A 10,706-nucleotide genomic window follows, 5' to 3' on the forward strand; every position below is an offset into this window, starting at 1 on the left:
TTCCCACAAATGTGTCTCACTTGTAGGTTGCTTTGCTTTCACTCTTCTGTCCCGTTCATCCCAAACCAGCTCGATGGGGTTTTTCCTGAGGCAGTTTTGGCATAGCTTGGATTATGTTTGGGGTCATTATCTTGCTGTAGGATGAACCCCTGTCCAACTAGGCACATACCAGAGGGTACTGCATGGTGCTGCAGAATGCTGTCGTAGCCGTTCTGGTTCAGGATGCCCCTCACTCTGTACAAGTCACTATCCAGTGAAACAGCTCCACTTCCTCTGCCATGTTTGACAGTTGATACCACACACCGTGGAACAATCCTTTCACCTACTCAACGGAGTAGGCAAAAAAAAAAGGTTTTTCTATAACTTTTGACTGGTAGTATAGCTGATCTGTAATAATAATTTAAAGTTCTTCACCTACACCCTGTCCTATCTTCAACTTCACATTGTTAATAAATTGTTAATTATATGTTATGTTATGTTGTTAATAAATATTTACAAATTATTAATGCTGGATTGTGTTACTGCACTTGTCCCCAGTCAGAAGGCACAGCTAACATCCAGAGACTTTTGTGCAAGAGAAAGTTTATTTTATATACAAAGTGACGGTGCATTGGGAGTAAACATTATGTGGTTTCTGAAAAAGAAACATTGCAAGATAAATACAGTCAACATAACTGGTGTCAAATGCCCCCTTGACAATCAATCCTTTTATGTGGTTTCATCACTCTAATTCTGCAAGCATGCGAAAAATGCATGGTGCATTAAGGATTAGAAACTATTCTTAAATGTAACACAAGATGGCAGTCCAACACAAATAATAACAGTATCTCCATTCAGGCTGAGACGCAGCTCTCTTCAAAGCTTCACACCCTGAGCCCACTGCTCCACCCTTCCCCTGCAGCTGAGCCACAGACCACATCCTGACACAATGTCATATTACTCCAGTATCTGGACCCATAAAGCAGACTCGGCACACAAAGGCTTTCAACTAAAATGGTCAATGGACTGATTCTTATACGGTGCTTTTCTACTCTAATGGAGCACTCAAAATACTCAACATGCCACATTCACCCAATCACACAAGCACTGTCTTCTATGCTTTTAAGTGCTTTCTAGCTACCATTCACAAACGTACTGCGATGGATGCACTGGAGAGCAACTTGGGGTTAATATCTTGTCCAAGGATATTTGGCATGCAGACTAGGGGGAGCCAGGTATTGAACCACCAACCATGATCAGTAGATGACCTCCTGAGCTACAGCCACCCTGAAATCCTTCCGTGTAATAAAATAGCTTTATTACAAGGAAAAGACTTAATAAGTGTTTTTGGCCAGGGAGTCTGAGTGACTTCAGTGCAAGCGTGAGCACCGGAGCTCTGTCAGAACATAAAAATTGGTTTGCTGCTCAGGAAATGGATGTAGCTGACTAATGTAATGTCAGCTGTTACCTGAGAGCAAGAGAAGGAGAAGCATGGAGGGAGTACTGGGCCAACAAATGATTCCCCTCATTTGCCTAAAAATGATTGTGAGAATTTAAACAGTTGTGAATGATTTGTTGGCTTATAGTGAGTAAAAAAAAGATAACGTTTTCCTCATTAATGATATCAAGTCATTTTGAGTAGGAAATAAACTTCCTGTCACAAGGTCAAAGCTGCAATCACTTGGCAAAGTGACTGTCATTGCAATTAAAAATTTATTTTTGAGTAAAGTATTGTAGATATTACAGAAATTATAACAAATATAAGATCACAGTTCTATAGTAGTGTACATACAATAATGTCATAAAGATTCTTGCAAATCACCTAATTTCTTTTAAAAATATAGACTCTTTGTAAATCCAGTTAAACGCAGTATTTCAATATCAGTAAAGATTTCACACATTAAAAACACACAGAAACATTTTAAAAAATCACTTTTTGGCAGAACACTGATAGGTGTGTGTCTACAGTATTCTGAATACATTGGATTACTTAATATATTGTCATGCTTTTTGCAACTACATGAATGTACTATTGCTGTGTAATTTATTACTATTACTTAAGGTTACTCACCACCAGTGTTGGGCAAGTTACTTTGAAAAAGTAATTAATTATAGTTACTGGTTACTTCTTCAAAAAAGTAACCGAGTTAGTAACTGAGCTACAAGATTCTAAAAGTAATTAATTACTTGAAAAGTAACTATTGCATTACTTTAAAAAACCTTTAACCCTCTGGGGTCCAGGGTATAATTGGCCATTTTTAACTACTTTTGATTTTCCCTCCACATTTCACCTTTAAAAACTATTTACTTTGTCTTGTTTGGTATCATTCTTTTGAGCACAACCTCACGTGTCTGAATTTACAGTTATGTTCTCATTTTGACATACTGTATTAACACAATTGATCTAAACTCAGGCAATAAACATAAAATCCGAGTAGAAAAAGTTATATTTTTTACTGTAACAACCACAAACATGTTTAATGAATGATATTTCATAACTTTAAATGCAAATATAAATTGTCAATTTTAAAGTCCTATGCACAAGTTTTGCAAACATCAAAGTTATTTGCATCCATTTAACCTTTACCTTGATTTTTTAAATAACCATTTCAAACTATTTACAGAACAATCAGCTGTTCTTCAATAAGATGCCACACAAATTATTTGTGCCACTCCAAAAAAATTATTTCGTACTTACTAGCTCTGTCCTTAGACAGTAAACGTGACAAAACTATTGAGGAAAAAAACACAGCATATATATTGTTTATCATGACTCTGGTTTTACGTGGCCTATCAACACAATTTAAAAACTGGTATATGTCACCTTGTTACTTTGTCATCTTTAAGTGGTCATGTGATTGACTTACCACGACTACTTTATTCTTCCTCAGTCAAACAGCAGCACTCATGCGATTGTTTTGCCCCCTGAGCTCCAGGTGTTGTACCAAAAACTGATCGTCAGGCAGAAAGTGATTACCGTCTGTGGGAGCGCGCAGCTGATTTCTGACATGAGGTTCAGTTCTACGGTGGTGATCACAGGGTGTGCACAGGTCAAGTGGCACTATGACCCTGGCTTGTCATAAGCTGGATAAGGATTGTGATGAGAAAAACAATTATATCCCATAAGTAATGCCTTCACATTTTACATTCAGGTTTAAGTACTTCAACCTGTTAAAACTGTTTACAATTTAGCCTTTGACATATTAAATGGAGAATGGAAAGCGTTTGTTTTTTTAGATGTGTTTTCTCTTCCTCCATGATTGAGCTAAACTTAATATCTTTTTTTCATTTATAATAATTTCAGCCTGTAAACTGTCCCTCAGCCAATTATCTTACATCTCATGTCATCTTACAGGAAACTCTCACAGCCCGAGGAGAGAGGTGGCAGTTCCTGGCCATCTAAACTCACCGACGTGGGTCAGCTGATCAGTGTGCTGCATTTTGGACACAAACAGGTCCACATTTTGACTTCTCCACCACTTATGGATCGTGTAAGTTAAGAGAGGCTGGCTGAGTCACCTCAGTGCTGCATCACTGATGGGTTTGAAGGAGCGTGTATGAGACTGTCCTGAGTAACTAATCTCTGACTTTCTCTGTTTGTCCTGTAGTGGCTACAACACGAGGTCAGACCAACCCTCTTCCACCTGCGGTTGACATCTCAGAGTCTGTGACCGATATGACCTCCAGCAGCTTCGGACATAGTTTCAGGTTTCAGAGTGGAGTACGGGCTCATTGAGCAGGGACACAGCACTGGATAGCCTGTGGTTCTTGGTAGGGGCAGATACAGACATTTACAAGTTCAGTTCAAAAAATATTGTGTGTTGAAATTTTGCCTGATTACAAATTCTCACAAATTCTCCTGCTCATCACCGATTTATTGATACAAGATATTTGTTTCTGTCAGATGTGTCCTGCACGGCTACCTCTGTGAACATTAATGAGCTTCTCCCTGGTACACTGTTAATGTCTGTGATGTTACTGAGGGAGGCGAGGACAACCTCATTCTTACTACCTGACAAACAACAGGTGTGAACACTCATACTTTATATTCTGACTCCATTTCTGGTGTTTTTCCCATCATCTTAATTTTAAAAATAAGTGCAGCCAGACTGAAATACAGTTTGTGTCATGCATCAACATCACACACACAGTGGTTCTAACTTGTTTGTTTTACAGCACCTGATGGTCTCAAAGAGCATGAAGTGGAGGAAGTGGGAGATCCATCCATCATGATCAGCTGGGAAAAACCACTGGCTGCCATCACTGGTAAGCTATGCTAACATTTTCAGTCGCTGGCTACTGAACTCATCGGCCTGCACACGGGTAACTGAGTGGTCGTCCTCTGTGAAGGTTGCCTTCACAGAGGACAGCCTGCTCAGCTTTCATGCTGTGAAGGCTCACAGCATGGAGTTCAAATTGAAGCCCACAGTTGTATGCAGGCCAACAACACACTGTTTGAAACCAATGAATTGACTGTACTGAGGAACTCTGTACATCATCTATCCAATCTTTAAGTGATGACGTATGAATCCTGCTTCCAGGTCCAAACTGCTCTGCGTTTTTTAAGGCTGTTGTGTTTTTCACATGTTTTCATGCTTTGTATCTGGTTCTGTTGAATCTGAACATGCCATGGTCTCCAGGATCTGTAGGATGTGTTGTTGCGGGTTGCTGTCTTCACCCCTCTCTCACCAGGGTGGAGCTGGACCTTGCTCCCTGCCTCTGGCCTTGCCTACAATGGAGACCTGTGGCCATCATATTCACCGCTGGCTTCTCATCATGCGTGATGTCCTCCTCACACTACTTAAGACTGTGGGAGAGTTTGCTTCTTCACTGGATCGTTGTGCTAACTAGCGTCAGTGTAGCTGCGGCTCTCCTAGTAATTCCTTGTGGTTTCTCCTGACGACCTTCTCCTCTCCTTGCACAAAGCGTCCTTTCAACAGCCAAACCCATCTGCTCTCTGATTGGATTGTTAAATTTGTGATTGACAGGACATTGACCAATCAGCTGAAAGGAAGAAAAATCAGGTCAAAGTTCGTCCTTGCAAGTTGAAACTCACACACAGCCAGGAAACTTGAGTGCAGTGTTTTATACGTAGTTCTTTGCTTTATATCTTAACAATAACAATTTGTAACTTTTGTAAATATTTTCTTTTTACAAACACACAAATTCTCATCTGTAGAGTCACAAACATAAAATTTTCATATATTTTGGTTTACAAGCTCACAAAACTCAGTTCACAACTACACAAAATATTAATGAGCACAATTTGAGCCCATAGTGGAGGTTTAATTAAGTTTGCTGGATGAGAATTATCATATGCAATGCTCCAGTTTGACCTCATGGGGGCAGTGCTGTTACACACTCAGACAGCAGAACATAATAACAGTGTTGGAGTGTGAAAGTAAATCAGCTTTAAACTATAAACCACATTTTTTTCTGAGTATTTCCAGAGTGATTTCTGATGACATCAAACTGTTTGTGTGTTTGTTGTCATAGCAGCAGCCATCAGTGAGCAACACAACAGCAGGTTCAAATACTCAGAGGTACAATTTATTTCTAATGTCTGACCAGTTTGTAGTTTATGTGTTTGAGTTCAGTTTAAGAGCTTTAAAATACTGATCATAAGAACATAAGATGGAAACAAACACTTACAGAGTGAAACAGTGTTTCTTTACTTCCTGGTTTACTATTTTATGTATGTTTGTCACACTTAAATGTTTCAGATCAACCACATTAAATATTATACAAACCACCAAATGTAGTTTCTAAATGGAGGTGTTTGTTATTAAGGGAACAAATCCAAAGCTTTACCGTCCAGATCTGAAACATTTACATGTGACAAACATATAAAAACCTGTGACTCTCAAATTTAGGTTTAAAATTATTGAACAGTGCATCAGTTTAATCCTCTGTTTTGGAAACAAGTTAAACTGCATTTCCTATAAAATAAACGAATGATGCTGTGAGGCGACAGTGCTAACCACCATGCTGCCACAGTTAATAGTTCACTTTATCATTACTGTAAAAACTTCATCATGAAGCACGTTTTTATGATGAGCTACATTCCTCTGAACGTTTGGCTTGACTGTTTATTTATTTCCATCCTTGTTCTTAATGCTTTGAACATCACAGCACCATGAACTGTGGGTAATCCCTCAGATCCACAGAGATAAGGACTCAAAGTGTGTGCAGAGAGCCGTCATGCACTTGATAACATGACAACAGGACGGCCCTGAGCCCTTAGAGGCTTCAAACCCATTAACTGCAGATGTTTGTCACACACATGATTCCATGAAGGGACAAATGATTGAAGCCTGCATGTATTTCTGTGCTTCTTTAAGAGACACAGAACTTTTGGGTCATAGCAGAAAAAGCAAAAAGTGGAATCAAAACATGAAAACAATGTGTTCATGTGGTGGCTGTAGCTCAGGCGGTAGAGCAGGATTGGAAGGTTGGTGGTTCAGTTCCTGGCTTCCCCGTAGTCTAAATATCCTTGGGCAAGATACTAACCCCGTGTTGCTCTCAGATGCATCCATCGGAGTGTGAATGTCAGATAGGCACAAACAGCTTAGAAGAAGTGACTGGATTAGTTGTATAAAGCGCTTTGAGTGCTCAGAGTAGAAAAGCGCTATATAAGAACCAGTCCATTTACCATGGTGGCTCACAGCACACACACACATGGACATGGAGTCATGACATGGAGCTTTCTTTCTGACTTGATGCAATAAAATGATTCTGCTCAAACATTTATATACTTTATATATTCATGAATCCCGTGATCATTTGGGGGTTTTCATGATTTCTTTGAACTTTTGTTTTTCAGGGTGTAATTATTGCACTTCATACGTCTTTAATGATGGATTTTTCTTTTCAAAAAAGTGTGGAAATCTCACTTACTCATAAATTGTATTATATTTTTATCCTATTGTATATTTTATTCTATTTTATTCTACTGTATATAGTATTTTATTTTATTCTATTCTGTACAGTTGTGTACAATATTTATTTTTATTATATTCTAATTTTTGCTTCAGAACTTTTGCACTCTCCACTTCCTGCTGTGACAAAACAAATTTCCCACATGTGGGACTAATAAAGGTTATCTTATCTTATCTTAAATATAGTCAAAACTTCCTGTCTATGTTAGTCTCAGATTGGAAGAGAGGTTGCTGAGAAAGGCGAAAAAAGACAGATGGCAACACAGATTTCTTAAATTATGAGTAAAATCCATTTATTAATATAGCTAATATTTTCAGCCTGCAATGTTCTTAAGAGATATAAATATTATAAAAAGATATTCATTTTCTATCTTTTTAAATAACTTAAGATACAAATTCTTTTGAGAGCGCAAAGCACTTAATAGTCGAACGAATCCTTTGACTGGATGATGTCAGAGAAAAGGACATTAAGGAAACTGCTGGACATTATGAACAACTCTGGGCATCCTCTGCATATGGCCATAAACAACCAGAGGAGTCTGCTCAGTGACAGGTTGCTTCTTCCAAAGTCCAGGACCAACAGACATAAAAACTCCTTTATCCCACACGCCATCAAACTCCTTGCTGGAGGGGAGAGGGAGTGGAAGCAGGAGGACATAGGATGGCGGGAACAACTGAGCTGTAGTGATTTTCACTGTGCAATAGGCTCACAATACATCTCATCAATGAGTATGAGAGCACTATTTATCCTTTGTATCCCTATTATATATTTTGTATTTATATGTGTGTATATGTGTACATAAGCTAGATCCATCCATCCATCCATCCTTGGACAGCAGAGGGCAGAGTGCCTTGGGACTGAGTTGTGTGCGTCGCTGCCGTCAGTTTGCCATTCTGCTAAGACTGACCAGGCGAGCAGTGTGTTTCCTGCTTTCATTATCTCTCCTGTTTCAGAAATGTGCCCAAATGTATGGAAACGCACAGCTGGACACTGTGATATTTAGTCTTTCATAATTTAAGACATGTTTATGATGTGCACTGTATTACACTGTATTTACTTGAGCTATTCCAGCTCTGCCAAACTTAATAGCTTTGCTGCATGCCTGAGTAATGGTGGATGCTATTGTCTTTCAGCAGTTACACTCGCTTCTGTACGACATGAAACTGCGATCCAATTATGTTTACAGTTCCTGTATACTTCTGTAACATTGTCTTCATTGCAAGTGTTTGTTGTTGTTATTTGTGTGTGTGTGTGTGTGTGTGTGTGTGTAGCGTGTCTGTAAAATGTTCCAAGCCGGCCTGAGGTCACTCATAAAATTGCTGTTTTAATGCTGTTAGAACCAAACTTGTCTGAAAACATACAAAGCACGAAAGCTAATAGGAGTATCAACACAAATGTTTGCAGGTACAGTAAAAGTGAAGGGAGAGTTGTTCTTTTGTAATAGTTACTAACAGGACAATGTGGATTATTTTCCTTATTTGTTTTTTTTATGTGAAACGGGTGAATTCATCCATTTGGTTCATTTATTTTAACTTCATGTTTTGTTTATGCCAATACTGTTGATTGACAGTAAAATATACTGAATCTTTTTAAAGTGCAGTGTAAAGGTGCACTCAGTTGTGGTGAAACGAAGTGACAAAAGAGGTGAAGCAGACATGTTTGTTTTTATGTGAATAAATTCTTCCAAGACTGACCAGGTGAACAGCCGCGTGCTTCCTGTGTTCATTGTCGTCTTCACGCCCGCTATAGCAGGGCGTGTAACAGATTTCTGGGGGCTCATCCAGGATCAGCAGAGGTTGAAGAGCACGCCCTGCTGATCCAGTTATTGTTGGACCCAAAGTGATGGTGTTGCTAAAGAGTGTGGGACTGCTAACACCACGAGCTGCAACAAAACTCGTGTCAGACAACAAAGGAAGAAGACTTAGCTGATATAACACTACAATGAAGTGCAACATTGACCCCACCATCGCTGCCACTGCAACCCTAACAGCTTTACTGTTTGGGGTATTGTGTATAAATATCCTGGACAGCCCACATGAAGAAGTGGAAGAATTATTTTTTTCAAGGATTGGGAAATTCAACACTACATTTACAGTCTATAAGAAGCCATGTGAGTCAGAAACCAAAGTAACCAAAGCAGTAAGACATGGAGCAGAATAAAAATTAACCAAACTTAAGAAAATCTAAATTAAGTCTCAGGATCCTTCCTTTAGGCCCCTTTCCTGTAGTTCTCCACACACACTGTGTACTTACTGTGTGTGGGTTTTTACAGGGTAGTGTTGCTGGAATCTTGTGCAACACTGAACCACAACTGTTGCGTTCCTGAACATTTGGACACATGTTGCTAAATTCTTCTAGAGACAAAATGTTTCTATACTGTCCATAAATGCTTGTTAGGCCTTGTTGCTAAAGCCCATATAAAGTAAGTCAAACAAGCAAAAATGTTTAAGTTTACAATGACGTAAAACAGATGATGGACAAACCAAACCAACCGTGAGGCAAATTAAAACCATACAGGAACTTTGTGTATAGGGAATAAACTGTTTCTTTTTCATATATCTAAGTAGCAGTGACATGTTGCAGTTGTGCTTTATTAAATTACATAAAGAAGGAAGAGATAAACGTGGGGCAAGCACAGGCAACCATGTTCTTTAATAGTTGATCATGTTTTATTTACTGCTCATTCATGTGGTCTTGCTCTGTAGTTAGGGTTAGGTTAGGCTAAGAAGAAAACAAAGCTGGAGTGTTTCAGTGTGACTCAGATTGGTCACTCAAAGAGAGCGTATATAATAAAGGTTCATCATCGACCACATTAATATAAAAATAATGAATGTTAATAACAAAAACCGATGTCACCCTCCAATTCAAATGTCTTGCATGCGTCTTCTCTTTAGTGTTGTTATGATATTTCTATTTGGCTGTGTGACATACGTGTTACGGCAGCGTAGGCCGGAGCACGAAAGAGCACCACATGCAGATTCAGACGGAGACACGAGTTTTCTGACAAGACTTTATTTACAAAGTTAGCGACACTTGAAAGCTGTGGACACGGAGTATTGATAATATAATATAATATAATATAATATAATATACAACACATATTAAGGTAGTTTCTTCTCCTCCATCAACAGCATTTAGGTGTGTATGAATGGATATCTGTGTAAAGATCCAACAGGTGGCAGCTTCAGTTTGTCCAACAATGCCTGTTGGTTTTTATCTGACCTTTGACCTTTGACATCAGGAGGGTAAAAAATATTGATGTTTCTAAAAAACGAAGCTGTGTAGGTAATGTGTAACGTGATCGAGATGGACTGTGGACGTGTTGCTGCTGGCATAATGTTTTCTGTGAATGAAGATCAGTGTAGTCCATCCATCCACTTAAACGCTGAGATCCAAAGTGTAATGGCATCAATATATTCTGATGGTTACTGTCATTACTCAGACTGCTGGGTGAGCTCCATTGACTCATAGCAGAAAGACACAGAGAGAGAGAGCAACAACAGAGAGCATCCGTGGCTTCAAGCATGAAAACAAAACAGGTAGAAAATATTCAGCTGTAACTCTGATCTCTAGTTTTTCTGCTTTCAATTTGTTGGCTTGCTTGACTCCATCCTCTGACCCATATAGTATGCAGGCAGGAAGTGAGGCTGTAGAAAGAAAGAAAGAAAAACATCCAACACTTTTCTTTACAATCCTCATTATAAATTCATTTTTCTCTGGTTTTGTTCCCACCGAGCTTCTGTCATGAACACAGGATGGAGAAAGAGGAGCAGCAGGTAGAGTGTAGA

General features: G+C 39.0%; 1 long non-coding RNA gene across 1 annotated transcript; it reads left to right on the forward strand.

The window, feature by feature from the left end:
- The first annotated feature begins 3,410 nt into the window (after positions 1-3,410).
- LOC120438357 lies at positions 3,411-4,323 on the forward strand. Its single transcript, XR_005611836.1, has 4 exons — positions 3,411-3,470; positions 3,588-3,750; positions 3,884-4,005; positions 4,156-4,323. It is a non-coding gene; the product is annotated as an uncharacterized LOC120438357 (long non-coding RNA).
- Positions 4,324-10,706: the final 6,383 nt, after the last annotated feature.

The sequence above is a fragment of the Oreochromis aureus genome, linkage group 3, assembly GCF_013358895.1.
Source record: "Oreochromis aureus strain Israel breed Guangdong linkage group 3, ZZ_aureus, whole genome shotgun sequence".
Lineage (NCBI taxonomy): Eukaryota > Metazoa > Chordata > Actinopteri > Cichliformes > Cichlidae > Oreochromis > Oreochromis aureus.